The following is an 18,248-nucleotide window of genomic DNA, read 5'->3' on the forward strand; positions in this document are numbered from 1 at the left end:
CAAAGAGGCTATCACAACTGTTTTGCTCATTGCTTGTTAAGTCCCTGGGCCTGCTGATGATATTTATGCGAAAATAGGAGACAGATGTGAGCCTGTTGGAAGGCAATGATTGGGCAGAGGCAAAGATGGCAGCTCGAACGCTAGCGATTTCCTCCCGCCTATGCCTGCTGCAGTTTAAATATTTTAAAATATGTTATTATTGCCCTGAAAGGTTATGAAAGATGGGTATGCTCCCCAGCCTGGGATGCACCAGGTGTGACTCTGCAAAAGCTTCTTTTATCATGTAATTTGGGACTGCCCAGAGGTACTTATATATACTGGAAACCGGTAGTCTGGACACTGGCTGAAGTGACTGGGAGGTCGATCCAGATGGATCCAAAAATACTAATACTGGGAAACCTCGGCGGGTGGAGGGATACATGCTACGAGTAAAGAATCTGTAAGATTGAGTTCAATAGTAACAAAAAGACATTACAAGGTATTGGTATGCAACCGAACCCCCCCACCCGAACCACCAAAAGCCCCCCGGAAGTTACGTAATGGCTCATTGCTCGACTGCAGCACAGAAGAAATGGGTTATAAAGCATGTGTTATATACGGTTCCTATAAATAGAGTAGAACTGTGTATTTAGAACAACAAAATGTCATAAAACAGAGACTAAGTCTTCTTTTTTAATCAGTAAATGTTGGTCTGTTTGGCTCGCTCACAGTACCGCACCTAAACTCCTAAACCTACAGTTGTCGATGCTATCCGTAACCTAGAACATGACCCTGAGATTCCCAAGGACATTGTGGTCACAGATCTACCCTCTTGTTTTGTTACTTTTGCATGCCCAATGTGTTCCCAAAAAAAAGATCCAATATTTCACTTTCAGATGTTTATTGAAAGGCTACAGTCTTTTGTAAATAAAACATGAACTGTGATTGTAAGAAAGATGAGACCTACTATTAAGCATTACTAGAATAGTGAAAAGCACAAACTGTTCAATCATGGTAATTGTTCATAATATTGCCACAGTTACTTGCCTATATGCTTGAGAGAGCTTTTTGTGAGTGCCCTATATGCCAGGTCGGTTGGAATTACCGAACGCCATACCTTGTTGCTGTATGTCAGGAAGCCAGGCTTATTGCAGCCATGGATGCACCTATCTTCCTTCTCAGGATGAAGGTTCGTGACGGCGAGACTGCATTGCAGCAGCGTTCTATGATGACTCAGCGGTACAAAAGGGGGTGGTGATGGACGGAGCATCTGTACCAATCAAACACTCACACCCAGTCAAAAGATCTGGGTTTGATCCATCACCGTTCTTTACCCCTCTCCGCCACCCCAGTTCAGAAATGGCTATATGCAAATCAGTCTGACCCTGTGCGTCATGGGAACAGTCCAGCCCGAACTGCCAAGCCATGCCTTCCCTGGACCGGAAACAAGCTTCCGAGGACCGGTTTCTGGCATTCCAGCCGTCTTCAGCCCGGCTTGCTTGAATCCAGTGGCAAAGTGAGCAAGGGATTCACGTCTGAGCATACCCTGCCACACCAATGGCGTATTCAAGAGTAAGAGCCATTGTGGTGAGCATTGTGGTACTACTATTCAATATATCTGACAAGAAACCACAGCGGATATATCTAGACTAATTGCAGACTAAATATTGAAAGACTTCCGCTTTAAGAGCTTTGGGTGAGACCACTAAGGGAATATAAACTAGCGTATCCTATAGGAAGCATTTTATTTGTGCTCCTACAAGCAGAGGGTGTACTGCATTGATTTACTTAATGTACACCATTTGAGAGTTAATTCCCTCTAAGTATGGATTAACCATCTTTCAGGCAGCTCACCCTACACCCCCGCCCCCCACCATATTCCCAATTCCACCTTTCAGCCCCTCTACTTCACACTCACCACCATAGACTCTAGCACTACCATCTTCCAGCCCACACCCCCTACTCGCCAGCCCCCACTCTCCCACCTCACAGTCTCTCCCAACACCTCCCTTCAGCCCTCTAACTCCACCTCTACTCCCACCTCTACCCCCTGTGTTCCCGTCTTAGCTGCCTCTTTGCCCCTCTCTACCCGGTCAACCCCACCTTTACCCTTATTGATCTCGACTTAACCGTCTCTCTGCCACCTCACCCTACACATACCTCACCTCTCCCTTCAGCACTAACCTTAGCCCCCCCATCTACCTAGCAACACCACCTTTACCCCCACTGATCACTCAGCAGTCCTTCAGATCCCCCCCCCCCCCTGACCTTCCCGGTCCCCCCTCCATTGTCTTACTCTCAGATAGAACACCTTGTTTTACCCCCGTTCAAGATTACCCCTCAATCGACCCCAAATATGCTAGTGCTCCTCCTATTTCCTCTGCCCATCTTTTAAATTTGGAAACTCTTACAACTGATCCCAATCTCGACCAGATACTATCAGCCCTACAACAAATCAAATCTGACATCCGATCTGATCTCTCAACAACCCAAATTTTCTTGCAACAAACAGGAATACAGATCTTTCCCCCGATCCAAGAACTCTAGCCACACCCAACATCCACCTGCAAGTTACCAGGTCACTCCTCGTTGGAGTTCAGTGCCGCACCCCAATGCTTCATCCCGCCCCAACAGGATGTTAAACCCTCTCTCTACCATAGAAATTGATGCCCTCCTTCGCTCATAGGAGCTTCCTCCCCCTAACATCACTAGTAATAACAAACAAATCTGCTCTTTTCACACTTTCTACCACCCTCCAGGAGATAACCTCACATCCATCGAGCAACTCATGGATATTCTTGCGTCAAATAGCCATCAACATAAGCAAATATTCCTGGGGGACTTCAACCTACATTGGGATGATCAGAACGACCCTGGGGTAAACAGCCTCAAAGCCTTTCTCGCTGACCTCAATCTCAACCAAATATGTAACATCCCTACTCACGACAAAGGTGCTATTCTTGACCTCGTAATTTGGAATGTGGATCTCACACTACTTGACTCAATCCTCCCTTGCGATTGGTCTGACCATCACATTATCACTTTCCAAGTCTTAGAAGATGTTAAATTCCTCCCAACACAACCCCTGAGACCTAAGATCTGAAAGAGAAACCTGAAAAACGTTGGTTTTATCCCTTTAGCATTAACTAACTCTAACCCTCTATGCCCCCCGGATGACCTAAACGATGTCCAGGGTATAACCAATCACTTCTTTCACTCCATGAACAATCTTCTTGATAACATTGTCCCTCTCCAACTGAAAAGAGTCTCCACAAAAGACTCAAAACCCTGGTATGACGGGAGGCTAAATGAAGATAGACGCTCTCTCAGATTACTTGAACGACGGTGGAGAGCCGCTCCCTCAGCTGATCTCCTTAAGCTCCTAAGACGCTCCAGAAACTCTTACTTTAGGAAAATCAGAAAGTCTAAAACCGACTTCTTCAGGTCGCACCTTGACCAAGCCAAGAACCGACCCAAAAAGCTTTTCGACCTTTTTTAAATCCCAAACTAAGAGCATACCCATTCTCCCGAATGCCATCCCTCTTAATCTACCCAATTGTGAAGAATTTGCCTCTTTTTAGCTTCTAAAACAGAATCCATAAAATCAGATCTACTCAAGGACCTCTTAGCCATCTCAGACATAGATAAGAATGCATCTTCGGACCTGAATGGTGCGCAAACTATCATCCTCCCTAAATTCAAACTCAAAAACAACGCAAATTGGTCCCACTTCAACACGTACAGTGAAGACTCTTTACTAAAGACACTAACCTCTCTAAAACCTTCCAACCATTTCACAGACCCGCTCCCGGCTAACTACCTAAAAGACTTAATTCCCCTGTTGCTACCTCTCTGGACCAAGATCGTAAACACGTCCCTCCTTCAAGGAATCATTCCAGGCATCCTGAAAACTGGTCAGGTTTCGCCAATCGTAAAGAAGACAACAGCGGACCCCTCAGACTTAAATAACTATCGGCCGATTTCTAACATGCCTACGTTAGCCAAACTCTTGGAAAAAGGTCATAGTACCGAATCAGCCATGACTCATATAATTGACGACGCTCTAAAAATTCGGGACCAAAATGAAGCTTGTCTTTTTATCCTTCTAGATCTGTTGTCTGCTTTTGACACCGTCAAACACGACAACCTGCCTGAACTCCTGAAACACAGAATGGGACTGTCTGACACCGTATTTAATTGGTTCGCCTCCTTCCTTAAAAACAGATCCCAAAGATTCAAAGTCAACCAAACCCTGTCCAATCCTTTGCCTGTAACTCTTGGAGTCAAGCTATCCAGGCTGATGACGGCTGATAGCCAGAAACCGGTCCTTGGATGCTTGATTCCGGTCCAGGAAACACATGGCTTGGCAGTTCGGGCTGGACTGTTCCCATGAGGCACAGGGTCAAGGCTGATTTGCATATGGCCATGTCTGACCTGGGGTGGTGTGGAGTGCAAAAAAAAACTATGGATTTAGGCCCAGATCTCTGTACTGGGGTGAATGTATGACATTGTTCTGCATTCTGTCCATCAATTGTTATTTTTACTCTTGGGAGTTCCACAAGGATCCTCTCTCTTACCAACCCTTTTCAACCTTTTCATGGAACCTCTTACAGATCTTCTCAGCCTCACCAAGACCCACTTCCATATGTATGCAGACGACACCCAAATTTATATCAAGATCCACTCACTCAACATCAAATCACTCAACTGCACTCTACAAAAAACCCAAACTTGGCTGGCCGAAAATCATCTGAAACTAAACTCCCTCAAAACTGAATTCCTCCTAATCGCCCCTCCTAACACACCTCCCACTATCCTTGATTGGCTGAAGCACCAAACAGCTCTCAAAGGTCAACCACTCATCGTCGACTCAGCTAAATCACTTGGGATATCCCTTGACAGTAATTTAAAGATGCAGAAGCACATCAGCACTTCCACTAAAGGAGCCAACTTCCACTTGAGGACCCTGCGAAAACTGAAACCCTTTCTGCCAGCCTTTGATTTCAAACAAGCTGTCCAAGCCCTAGTTATACCTAGAGTGGAATATGGTGCTGTAACCTTATGCGGCCTCCCAAGGTCATCGACAGCCCCATTAAGAGCCACCATCAACTCTGCTGCGAGACTCATCACTGGCTCAAAGAGAAATTCACACATATCTCCTGACCTCAGAGCCCTCAATTGGCTACCATTTGAAGCTAGAATTCATCTTAAAATCACTGTATGACTAACAAAGCCCTGCACCACAATTCCCCGCACTATCTAGCTCAGAAACTGGAGCTCTCTGCTGGCAGCAGAATCTCCAGGAGTGCCAAGACACTTCTTCTAAAACCACAACGATTTTCCAAGAAAAAAACCTATTCTCACTCCTTCTCTGGCATGGCTCCTAGGATTTGGAACGCTTTGCCCACGTAAACAAGAACGAACCCGTCCCCTGCCTCCTTCAAAAAAGAAGTGAAAGCGATCCTCATGGTTCAATTCACATGATCTTGACCTTTGTTAGCTCCTGTACTATTGTACCTATCTATGTATTTGTCCTCAATCGGCTGACATTTGTTCCTCCATGATAACTGACTTTACATGTTCAAGTTCTGTACCATGGCTGCACCTATCTCTTGTTCTTGCTACATTTTAGTTTCTGTCTTACATTTTTCTTGTAAAGCGCTCTGATACTCGCAAGAGTCTTGTTCGCACTATATAAAACCCTCAAAATAAATTGATAAATAATTCACGGTCTTGATAAAGATGGTCTTACCCTGACAACACCATTGAAATGCGTTGGTGCCTTGATACCTAATCTGTGTTGTTGGCGGCACAATAGATATTTAATAATTGTCAATACATTGGGTTCCAGTCTTAACGCCTCTTGAACACGGATATGGTTCTGTGATGACAAAGTGTATTGTTTTTTAATACTCCTCTTTCTTCCTTCTATTTGTTTTATTTTTGATATTCAGCTCTGACAATTTCTTTGCTGTATGTTATTAATATTGTGTTTTCTGTACATAGATATGAAATATATGCGACCAAATTTGTGATTCTTGTTTTTAATAATGATAACATCATTTACAACATTTTAATAGAGATATACAATTTCTACTATTACCGTTGCGTAATTGGCACACTATTTTTGAGTTGACAACTATATTCCCCACTGTGAGTTCGGCTTTGTTTTGAGTGGTATGTTGGGTGATTGTGAATAGTGGATAATATAAGGAATACCAAAGGATGAATTGATATTTTTGATGTGTTTGATTTAAACAGATGTAGGAGTGGCTTTTACGCAATGCACAAAGTTAGAGAACAACTCTGAAAAGGATTAGTTGTCCGCGTTTTGTTTGTTTTATTAACCAGCTATCACCATTAGGTTTGAGATTTTTTCTGTTGCCCGACTTGTTCAGAAACTTTTTTTCTAGCTTTGCAATATGTTCCGTACCTGATACTTATCATATAACTTTTTTATAGGTTGATTGCCTCAGTTTGTTGCAGAGCAGCACATGATGATCCCAATGTGTGAGTTATGGCATCGCCATGCTTGTGTGGACCACAGAGGCAGAGAACGCAGCCATACTCGTAGACCTTGGGATGCACCTGAGGAGAACCCCGTCTGTCATCGCCTTATGAAGACTTGAAGACAAGCCTATGTTACCATGAGATGTTGCTGTGCCTCCAGCCCCTCTAATGCTGGGCAATCCCTGTCAAAGCCTTTCCACTTATCCAAATAGAAAGGAAACAACTGAAACATAGTACCCTTCCTGGACTACCTCGAAATATGCATGTTGAATTCGGATCTAAAGAACGACCAGTGATCCACACCCCCGTAATGTTGCAATTAATTCTCTGATGTCAATAGGACCATCCAGTAATCCCACCGTACAGCAGCCTAGGTCTGAAACCGCATGATGGGAGCGGTCTGTTTGGATGGTCTTCTAAGCTGGTGATTTTGGACATTACCAACAAGGCTACCTGACACACTCTTCATCTCTGATAATGTAAAGCATAGCAGAGCGAGTAGCTCATGATGGAGGAAGACCGGCTTCTGCAAGTGGCTTGCTTTCACCGTGCTTGCCATGTATGCACAGAAACCAATATTTTGATCATGTGTCAGGATTTCTGTGTGCAGTGTGATGGCCAGTTGGCACAATTCAACTAAGCAAATTTGTTACATAGACAGTAATAATAGTATAATTGTTTCTTTTAGTTGAGTTTGTTTTGCAGGGAAAGCTGGACTGGCACGGACGATGGCCAATCGAGTGACATTCATGATTAATGTGAACAACCCTGATTGAAAAGTGTCAAAGGCATAAAGCAAGTTTCTTTGGAGAAGTTACTAATCCCCTTCGCAGTGGAAGAAAGGTCATTCGTTTTGGTTGTGGATCCTGCTTTAACATTTTTTGGACAATTGTACCTGGTTCATGTGATTGCAGTGATGCTTGAGGATTATTTGCATACATTGTGCTTCTCGAAAAGCCACTGTAGTTCAGTGCTTAGACCAAGCAAGAGATGTATAATTGATTGAACGGTAAAACAATGACAAGCAGGTAAAGGGTGGGCTTAGAGAAGATCTGGACACAGAAGCATGCTTTGTGAGTTATAGAAAAAAAATAGGATTATTTTCCCATTTGAGTTGGCACACTGGCAATGACACTCCAGATCCAAACATGAACACATTCTCTTGTCTTCAATCTCAGTGAGTTGTAGGAGAATCTGTAAACTATCACCACTGACAAGAAAGGGTAGCTAGGTATGTTGAGTTGTGCTGCATTGGAAAAGGACAGCAGACTAGAATTGCCCTGACCTAGGTTTAGCATCCAAATTTAGTAAATGTCAAATGTAATCTTTGAGTATCTGGCGAAAGGTAGATGAATGAGAGAACAAAGATGTTTTTTTTCTTTTCCACTGCAAAGGGGAAAACAAAGAGAGTCACCTCCTTGTGGGTGCTTGCAGAGTGTTTCTACCTAGTCCTCTCCAATCCTTATTTTGCACCCAAAATGTCAGTGCGGTTCTTAAGACATGAATCAGCCCATTTGTCCATTGCCCAGGATGAGGAGCTACAGGACCCCAACATGGCATTGTTAATGGCCCCTGGTAGAAAAATCTGCCCTCCTGAACCTGAAATCAGGATTCGGACTGATGCCACGGGGCTTGATAATTGCTTTTACATGCAGTTGATGTACTCCTGCCTTTAGACCATGCTTTGTAACTGAATCTTTGCTTTTCTGGCTTCATGCATCTATATCGCTAACACACTGCACTGTAATGCGGTCACCAGGAATGGAGAGAGGACTAAAAGCTACTCTTACTATATTGGAAGAATTTGCATAGAAAAAAAGCTGCTTGATGTCAGAATGCTCTCTATGGGAATAATCTGCACTGTTCTTCTGCGTAACCATCTGCAGTTCTGATAAAGAATCACTTTTGTAGTTGCTGTTACTGGTCCCTTAAAAAGGGTTTGAAGCACTATTTTTTATGAGTGAGCGATTAAATGGTCTTGTAGAGAGCTGGTTAAGCCAAACCTTCAGGAGGCCGGGAGGCCCATGCCTCTGTCCTCAAATTGTCCAGCTGGTCCAAGAGGTACCTTTTAGAAATCTTGCCAAATCTGCCATTTATCCCACCCAGTTGTTTCTACTAAGTGCATGCTATATTGGATTGCATCACATGGGCTTGTCTCAGTCGATGTTTTTTGTTGAAAGCAGGCCTTTATGTTGCAGGGATTGTAAGGCCAGAAAGCTGTCCCTCTGCCATGAAAGATGGTGAAGCAAGTTCGGGCACTTTCCGCACTGGCAAACGCTCCAGAATCTCAGTAAGAGAAGTGGCTACTTGCCCCCTGACAGTGTAGAGGATGGCACAGGGATTTGAATCAATTATGTGTTGCAGAACCACCTGGGGCAATCGTGAGCAAGCTCAAGAGATCATCAAGCACTTGCATCCTAAATTTAACACTATTCTTCTAAACGTGAACACTCATGGCCATTTTGCCTGCACTTAATGTGTAAGTTTTCTTCTTTCCCTTGAGAATTTATCCGTGGTAATCTGACCCCATTCCCTCGGAAAAAAATAGAATTATGACGGGCATGTGCAATATATCAGTATGTTTGTACATATATATTTTAATACTTGTGGACAAATGATGTAACACGTTGTCTAAGAACAACAAAATCACCAATGTCTTCCATTTTGAATTGTGCATAGTTCCATAAGCATTAGTGCTTTGTAGCAGATAGTGCCACGTTAGGACCAGTGCATGATATCCTAGGTGTAATTTTTAAAATTTCAGAGTGACAAAAAAAAACTATTTGTACAAAAATGAGCGTGAAAGAGCAAAAGAAAGTGTCACTTATATAGTAGGAAGATGCAGTACCTTTGAAGTTAAAAAGCAACCATTCATTCCTATGGACAACGCATGGCTGAGTTAATCTGAAATGGCCTAACGAAAATTGCAAAGAACACATGTGAATGTTTCAATGACTGCAGCAAGCACTACTCCAAACAAGCGTTTCATGCAATAGTGAGGGAACAGATGTGCTCTCCATGTGACTGCTGATGTTGCTGATATTTTAGGCAGAAAGCAACAGCTTCAGGGGCTCTCTTCTGAAGCGGATTACATTTGCACAAATATTGTATACATTTGAACAAATATAAACACAATATTGGTTCTATTCATTGAATACTCACCAATCCTTAAGGTTAACGGACCACGGGAGGCGGTGCTTGATGATGCTTCTCTTAGGAGCCAAAATGGCCGCTGGTTGCCTTCTGTCTCTGTTTCATCCTCCTTCCTGGCCAAAAGTAGTTCATCTACTGCCGTGTCCTTCTCGGAGGGGCTTTGGCTGCATGGACACGCGACTGCAGAATGTGATGCTCTCATCAAAGATGGAAGCTGTTGAAGTTGAGAGTACATAAAGAGCAGGCGAGTAGAGGAATGTCTGTTCTTTACTCATCACTGTTTGAAGTTACCACACGCTTCCAAACTGATTACAGTAACCGTAGCGTATCTGCATAGAAGGGTAAGGCTGCTTTTTAAAACATAGGAAATCCGAAGAGTAAAGGATAAAGAAGAAAGAATGTGTTCGGGTAGGTGTTTTGCTTAAAAGGATACTGCACCTTTCAGTTTCCATGAACCCTATCTGTTAACCACCCACCTAAGGGGAAAATGTTTAATTCCTCGACTTGGTTGTGACTTTGTTCAAAGAGAAGAATGAATGGTTGCCTTTTTTTTATTTAAAGAATTAGTGATTTGCACGTCTGTTTTTAAGGTCTGAATGATTCACTAATCTGTTTTTAAAGTGAACAAATTGCACTCTGGTGTATATATCTAAAATAATTTTTAAAATGTGTTTATGGAGGTGGTGAGTCTTTTCCGGCATGTCTGTGGATGGCCCTCGAGCATCCATCACAGGGTTTGACTCAAAATGCACGAAAGTAGTAGTGGTAGTAGTAATATTATTAGAAGCGTTGATTTCAGTAAAACAGTGCTAGAAAAAGTAAATATGTTGCCTAGATTAGGTGAAAGAGAAAATAAATACCTCTGAAACAGGAATGCAAAATAGCACAGTATATAGGAACACGAAAAATACCTGATGCAATCAAAGCCATAACATGAATTATTAAATAGTATAGGTTTAGTAGCAATAACTGTTTTGCATGTGATCGCTATATATTGTCTCAGCGAGACTTTAGAGTAGATCAAAAGGTAATAACCAAATGCATTTGTGGTGCTTGGTGTGGTGAGGTGTGTGCAGGGGACAGTCCGCTAGCTTCATATAAGGCAGAGTGAGTGAGCCTAAGATGTATGAGGGAGCTCAATCAGCCCTGTTCAGTCTAGTACAGTAGGTTGGTGTGCAGCCTAGAAGCCCAGTGGGATGAGAGTTCTTGTGCCTTAGTTCCAAATTAGATCTGTTGTAAAAGTGTGCCCCGTAGTGCAACCAGATGCTGCAGTTGCTGCTTTGTAATTAGAAGGGCGAAACCTGCATCTGTCAAACCTGATGTATAAGGCTTTTGTGCAGCGGTTGGAAATGGTGATCTATCCTTCTTTGGAACATTGCCCCCACTCAGTGGAGTAGAGGGTCCATGATTACTCAAACTTTCAATTGCTGAACATTTCTGGTTGGTACAGCATTTGTAGAGCTTATTTCTGCCATTTGTTTGGCCACCTAATATTTCATATTCTGGTACTTTAGTAAAAGAAAGTTACTAATTCTTCACAGGTGGCCCTCCCGTTGCCCAGGGCTCAGCACAAACTGGTTGCAGAGCAGTGATGAACAAATCTGTTTTATAACACAAGGGATTCCCCAGTGTGTTTCCAAAGTAAAACCAAGGTTGTCATTTAAGTATCACAGAACAGAATCGAGGGAACTCCTTGAAGGTCTGAGTAAAAAGTGTTTTCTTCTCTTTTGACTTAAATATATTTATACTTGTATCTTAATATTTACCTCAAATCTTGATATTTAAATTGTTTGAAGCATTATGTAATCCTGCTGTAGATATCGAACTAATGTCCTCCACCGGCATGCATTAAGAGTTTGATAAATGTGTTCACTACTCACAACATTGATATCTTAATTGAACTGTTATCTTACCAAGATGGGAAGCCAGAACCATTGGTTAATGGCTGGCTTTGTCCGAGTTTACAGCATTGCTGTGGTATTGATCGTTCCAGTTACTCTCATTTTATTAGGGTATTTTCAAGTGGCAGAGATGACCTGGTTTTCACGCGATCTGGTTAGTTTTAGCTTGTAGAGCAGTCATTCGGAAGTTCTGAAGTCACATCAATGACCCAGATTTTCTACTTTAATATAGCTTAATTTGACCTTTTTCACACTTATTATCCCAGCCACGTCCATACAAGCTAAGGGGAACAAATAAATACCCCTGATTTGTGTCCTAAATCATCTTCACAGCTAGTCCCAAATGTTGGCATACATCACTCAGTACATGTTCTTGTTAGACAATTCAGACAGCAATAATGTTGACCTAGCTCACTGCTATCCCCAAATTCTAGAATTTATGAAGACCTCTATCTGGTACACTATCTAGCCCCTTCCGTCTCATATTTGACCAACCTAACAATGTGAAGAATGACTTTTCAGAATCTGATTTCTTCTAACCAGTCCGTAAGCACTGACCATAACATTGCTTAAAGGACGTAACTCGGCGAGAGAACGCCTCTGAGTTGAGGTTTTGGTTTTGATATCTTTTGACATGAAGGGTGCCTGCTGTGCTCTGAGACCTACAATGCGATGTTTTGTCCACATTGTATACCATAACCTGATGGGTCAATGAAATGATGGCTAAATAACAAGATACCTCTTGTGGTGTGATGGCTGTTTATGAATGTTTACTAAAGATGCAATCCTTTAGATCTAAAATAGAATTATGGATTAGGTAGGAACATCATGCTCTGAAGGATGCATGTAGTACCAGGTTGGAGAGTCTTCCATTCTAGACTGAGCTTGCCTCCTTTTATGATTCCTGTTAACTCTCGATCAAGACTGGTGTTCATTCTTAATGTAGGCTGATGATTTACCAGTATGATTAGCCCCTTCAGCCTGTTTAAGTGCATTTGATCAAATTATATCATCCGGGCAGGGTGGATGTTGCACACCAACCTTACAGTATTGTACACAAAGCACAGACTCCTCTGGCCTGGTATCTGTTGGAATACAGGACCCTCTTTGTGCGAGAGAGTTGCACACTTTGCTCCTCTCCCATTGCATAGGTGTTTTGAGGAAGTTGTGATGAAATGCAAAGTGATTGGAAAAGGCAGAGCCACTGTCCCATAGAGCTAGCACTCTAATTATGCATGATTAAATGTGTAGTGATGTATAGGTATTAATGAGTAAATGAATAAGATATGCATTTATACAATAATGAAGCAATATGAACTAATATACAATAGCTTGAATTTAACTTTTTTATTACATTTGTTTTATATATGTAGTATCCTGCTTTCCAGTGGGGAAAGTGGGATAAAATATTGTAAGTTCAGGAGCATGGCACTGAAACTGTATAACCCTGTGTGATTTACAGATGGTCTCCGGCTTGTGTAGACTGCACTCACTGCAGCCTTCCTGTTGATCTTAAACAGAACAAGTACCCCAGCCGACACTGCTGTAGCAAGTTAAAGGGTGGTTGTTTTTTTTGGACAGATGTACAGGTGGTAAAAACAACTATTCTGGGTTGCATTTCATGCTCGAGAGACCTAGAGGATTACAGTTCTCTCAAAGCAGGTTTTTTTAGTATCTGAGAACGATTGTGTTCTTGATTGCACAAGTCTCCAGGCATTTTTGTAAAAGACACCTGCAAAAATCTAGAGTGACCTTTGCGGACCTGTTTTGTTAAAGTTTACATAGATTTGCACACAACTGATTGGTTTAATTTTTGCCAATGAGAGGAAATGGGCAGCTACAAGGAATACACTGAAATTTAGCTTTTGGGTGTTTTGTGAATATTTGCATTTCTGTAATCACTGTCTATAAACGATAACTAAGCACATCTTATACTGCTAGGCTTTGTATTTCAGTGTGTTGGTATCAATCAGCAATAAAGGTGATAAGCATACTGTAAAATTTTAAGGCACCAGTCTGAAAACTCTTGCATTTTTTCATAGTCGAAACGTATTGATGTTCTTTTCAATCTATTGTTTTCTTCTTTCATACCTTGTGGCATAAGTTTTTCCCACAGCTCTCCCTCCTGTTTGCCACGTAAGAGCCGTTTGTTCGTCTGGGAGGACAACCTGGCTAAATGTGATGTAGAGTATAACATCAATTTAGAATGGTGGCTGGCAGGGAACGGGGGTGGCAGGGCGGTGAAGAAAAAAATATATTTAAAAAAACACCTTCCTGTTCACTGCTGCCATCTCTCCTCTGTCGTTTCTCTTCTTGACGAGTATCGGAAGCAAAAAGCACACAGGCATCCTATAAGCCACTCACAATGTTGTTGTCAGTAGCGTTGTGATTGGTCTGAGCACTGTGGCTTGGTGCTCTGATGGGGACTGGGAGCCTGTGCATATGCTCCACCCAGGCTTTGTATTACAGTCCGGTGGCGAACAGTCTAAGTGTGCATGACTGTTTAGCCGGCCAAACCATCATGTGCGCAAAACACTCCTCGCCACTAGGGTGTGATATTAGCCCCACCCGCCATAACCCAGCCCTGTAACTGTGGAATTTTTTTTTAGTAACTATGTAATTATTTTCTTTTTCTACCTCTTTGAGAGCAGTGGGGTGACGCTCCTTCGCCTTAGGGGAGGAGCCACCCCGTAAGTTTAGAATCCTGTTAAATGCGCTGTTTTGAAGTGCCTCAGCTTGCAATGGTTGCCATCCCCTCGTTGGCATGCCCCCCCCCATTGGCATGAGATGATGGGTAAGAAAGTGTTCTTCATACATAAAATCAGAGTATCTGAAAGAGACACGTTGGTGATAGATTCCTTACCTTAGAATATCCCCAGGCGTCAGACTGGATCTGGAAATATTTGCGTAGCAGTACCCTTGCGCGTCGGTAGGCGTCGTCTGCAGCTCCGCGTTCGTCATCGGCGCCGTGATGATGTCGTCTGAGTACTTAGACGCCGCCTCCGCGTGCTGACGTCCGTTCTTCTTTTTTCCCCGCCAGCAGCGCAGATACTGAAAAAGTGGTACCTTAGTCATATTTTTACTAAAACTTTTTACGATCCTTTTTGATCTTTCCTTCGAGTCTTTGACTCCGAACGGTGCCGGTAGGGATGCCAGGTTTTAAGCCTTGTGAGGATTGCGACCGACTGATGTCGGTCACCGACCCTCACCGCCGGTGTCTCCACTGTCTCGGCATCGACCACGACGACAAGACCTGCTCCGACTGCCGGGCCCTAACCTCAAAAGCTAGACGGGAGCGGTCCCGCAAGTGACTAGAGCTCCGGCAGTCGGCCGGGCTCCGTGAGAGGTCCCGGTCCGGACGGAGGTCGAGGGACCAGTCGCGGGAGCGGAGCCACCATAGCTCCGGGAGTCGACATCACTCCTCAGGGTCGAAGTCATCAGGTAAGCACAAGAAGTCGAAGAGACGTCATCGCTCTTCCGACTCCCCCCGATGTTCGCACGACGCGGCCGGGGGTTCGGGTGACACCGCCCACGCGGCTCCGTCTGAGTCGAGGGCGTCGCGTCCGGCCCCACACCCTCTGGTCCCTGGGCCACGCGCGACGCCGGAGGAGATCGAGCGGTTCCTCGTGGCCATGAGGTCCCTCACCCCTCCGATGCGCTCCGCGGTGCCTTCGGGCCCAGCGGACCCGTCTGGGGGCCCTAGCGGGCCGCTTCTGGATCCGGGTCGTCGCCGGTTGACTTGACGACCTCACCGACGCCAGTCCCGCAGGTGTCACCTCCGGCGCCGTCCCTGATACCTCCCTCGCTCCGGTTCCGGCGCCGCTCGGAGAATTCATCTTCCATGAGCCGGCCCTATCATTTGACACCCCTGAGTACCAGGAGATGGGTGATGAGGAGTATTGGGAGGGGTCTGAGGACCCTCTGACACGGGCGTGTCAGTCCCAGGAGGACTGGACAGGTGAACTTGGGGAAGCCAGTGGTCTGGACACCTCGCCAGACACTGGTTTTGTCTCACCTCCTACCGTGGCTACGGAGGAGGGGGCAACCTACAGTGTGGTGCTGACGCGGGCGGCCAAGGCCTTGGGCCTTGAACTCCCTGTCGCGGCCGTGAGGACTAACCTCCTCACTGAGGTCCTTAAACCGCAGTCAAGCTCGGCTGCGCCTCTGCTGTCGTTTAATGAGGCCTTGACCGACGTTCTTTTGGGCTCTTGGTCCAGGCCCGCTACAGGTTCGCCTGTAGATAGGAACGTGGCCAGACGCCACCGCCCGGCCCCAGGCGACCCTTGTTTCCTGTCCATCCACCCCACTCCTGAGAGCCTGGTGATCCAGGCCTCCAATTCCCAGACCGCATTCCCGTCGGCTCCGCCTGACACGGAATCCAAGAGGTATGAGCAATACGGCAAGAAGGTGTTCTCCTCCCTGAGTCTGGGACTGCGGTCTTCCAACACCGCATGCCTCTTGGGCCGTTACACCCACTCTCTGTGGGATACGGTCGCGGACGTGCTGCCAGAATGCCCGTTGGAGGTACGAGCCAAACTCGGCCAAGCCCTTGTGGAAGGCCGAGATGCGGCACGTTATTCTATCCGGTGTGGACTGGATACCACCGACTCACTGGGCAGAGCGATGGCAACGACGGTGGCGATTCGGCGCAAAGCCTGGTTGAGGTCCGCCAACTTCTCGGCTGATGTCCAGAACACACTCATGGACATGCCGTTTGATGGACGTCGCCTTTTTTGGCGACAAGGCAGACCATGCGCTTGAGCGCTTTAAGGACTCCAGGGCTACGGACAAGTCCTTGGGCCTCTCGGCCCGGCGCCAGCAATCGGGTGCCTTTTGCTCCTTTCGTTGCCAAGGAAGTGGTGTACCCACACGTGCTGCCAGCAACGAACCGCAGAGTAATACCCAACGCGGTGGCGGCCGAGGAAACCTCCGTGGCGGCGGTCGGGGACAACGGCGAGGACAGTCCACACCTTCCCCCGCAGCATCCGCCTCAAAACCCGCCTAGTCCGGGCTTTCAGGCCCATGTGTCACCAGTGGGGGGCAGGGTTCGCCATCACCTACTCCACTGGCGCACTGTCACGTCGGACAGGTGGGTGCTGCAAATCGTCCGAAGGGGCTACTCCCTCCCCTTCGAGGCGACTCCTCCAGCCATGCCACCGCAGAACCACCGTGTATCGGGGGAATCATTTGCAACTTCTGCAGGAGGAATTACGGCCCTCTTGGCCAAGGGGGCCATCGAGCGTGTTCCTGGGCCAGAAGTAGGGTGTGGTTGCTACTCCCACTACTTTCTGGTACCCAAGAAGGGCAAAGGGGGCCTACGCCCTATCTTGGACCTCCGGAACGTCAACGGCTTCCTCTGGAAGGGGAAGTTCAAAATGCTGACACAGGCTCAGGTCTTAGCTCCCCTGGACCCAGGAGACTGGATGGTAGCGTTGGACTTGCAGGACGCTTATTTCCACATTCCCGTCCTGCCGGCCCACCGGCGCTACCTACGGTTCACGGTTTGCCACGAGCACTTTCAGTTTACCGTGCTCCCCTTTGGCATTACCAGCGCCCCACGGGTGTTCACAAAGGTGATGGCGGAGGTCGCAGCTCATCTGCGCAGGTTAGGGGTTTGTCTTCCCCTACCTCGACTGGTTGTTGAAGGCGGGCTCGCCCCAGACAGTCGTCAGCCACCTCCAGACAACGGCAGACCTCCTGCACCAGCTAGGGTTCTCCATCAATGTGCCGAAGTCACACCTGTGCCCCTCTCGGAAGCTCCTCTTCATCGGAGCGGTTCTCGACTCGGCGCAGTTTCGGGTTTATCCACCCGAACAGCGGGTTCGGGATATTCAGGCTCTGATTCCACTCTTTCAGCCTTTATCCCGGATCTCGGTCAGGTTGACGCTGCGGCTTCTGGGGCTGATGGCCTCCTGCATCCTTCTGGTGCATCACGCCCGGTGGCGGATGCGGGCTCTGCAGTGGGACCTGAAGTTTCAGTGGGCCCAGCATCAGGGCAACCTCTCCGACCATGTCCTGATGTCGGAGGGCACTGCGAGACAGCTGCAGTGGTGGCTCACGGACCGCGAATGGGTCAGCGGCAGATCCCTCTCCCTTCCCCAACCGGAGCACGTAGTTGTGACGGACGCATCCCTCCAGGGCTGGGGAGGCCACATGGGAGAGGCGGAGATCAGAGGCCTCTGGTCTCTGGCAGAGTCCCAGCTCCATATCAACCTTTTGGAGCTGCAGGTGATTAGTCTAGCACTGAAGGCATTCCTCCCCTCTGTTTGAGGGAGTGTAGTGCAGGTGTTCACGGACAACACCACCGCCATGTGGTACTGCAACAAACAGGGCGGGGTGGGGTCGTGGACCCTTTACCAGGAGGCTCTGCGCCTCTGGCAGTGGCTGGAACATCAGGGCGTGACCCTGGTGGTTCAACACCTGGCAGGTTCCCTGAATGCCAGGGCGGACGAGCTCAGCCATCGGTGCATGATGGATCACGAATGGCGTCTGAACTCAGACGTGGCACAAGGCCTCTTTCAGCAGTGGGGAGAGCCTTGGTTAGATCTATTCGCAGTGGGGAGAGCCTTGGTTAGATCAGTTCTGCGCGTTGGAATTTCCAAGGCGGCACTCGCTCTGAGACGCTTTTCGACGCGAGTGGAGTTGCGGTCTGTTGTATGCCTGTCCGCCTATACCACTTCTGCCCAGAGTGCTGAATAAGATCAA

General features: G+C 46.3%; 1 long non-coding RNA gene across 2 annotated transcripts in view; it reads left to right on the forward strand.

The window, feature by feature from the left end:
* LOC144781008 (uncharacterized) overlaps positions 1-13,550 on the forward strand; it is a 149,090-nt gene extending 135,540 nt beyond the window's left edge. For both annotated transcript variants that reach the window (XR_013600859.1, XR_013600860.1), the window contains one exon: positions 6,442-13,550. This is a non-coding gene — a long non-coding RNA (uncharacterized LOC144781008). The remainder of the gene's footprint in view (positions 1-6,441) is intronic.
* Positions 13,551-18,248: the final 4,698 nt, after the last annotated feature.

This window comes from Lissotriton helveticus, chromosome 9 (genome assembly GCF_964261635.1).
Source record: "Lissotriton helveticus chromosome 9, aLisHel1.1, whole genome shotgun sequence".
Classification (NCBI taxonomy): domain Eukaryota; kingdom Metazoa; phylum Chordata; class Amphibia; order Caudata; family Salamandridae; genus Lissotriton; species Lissotriton helveticus.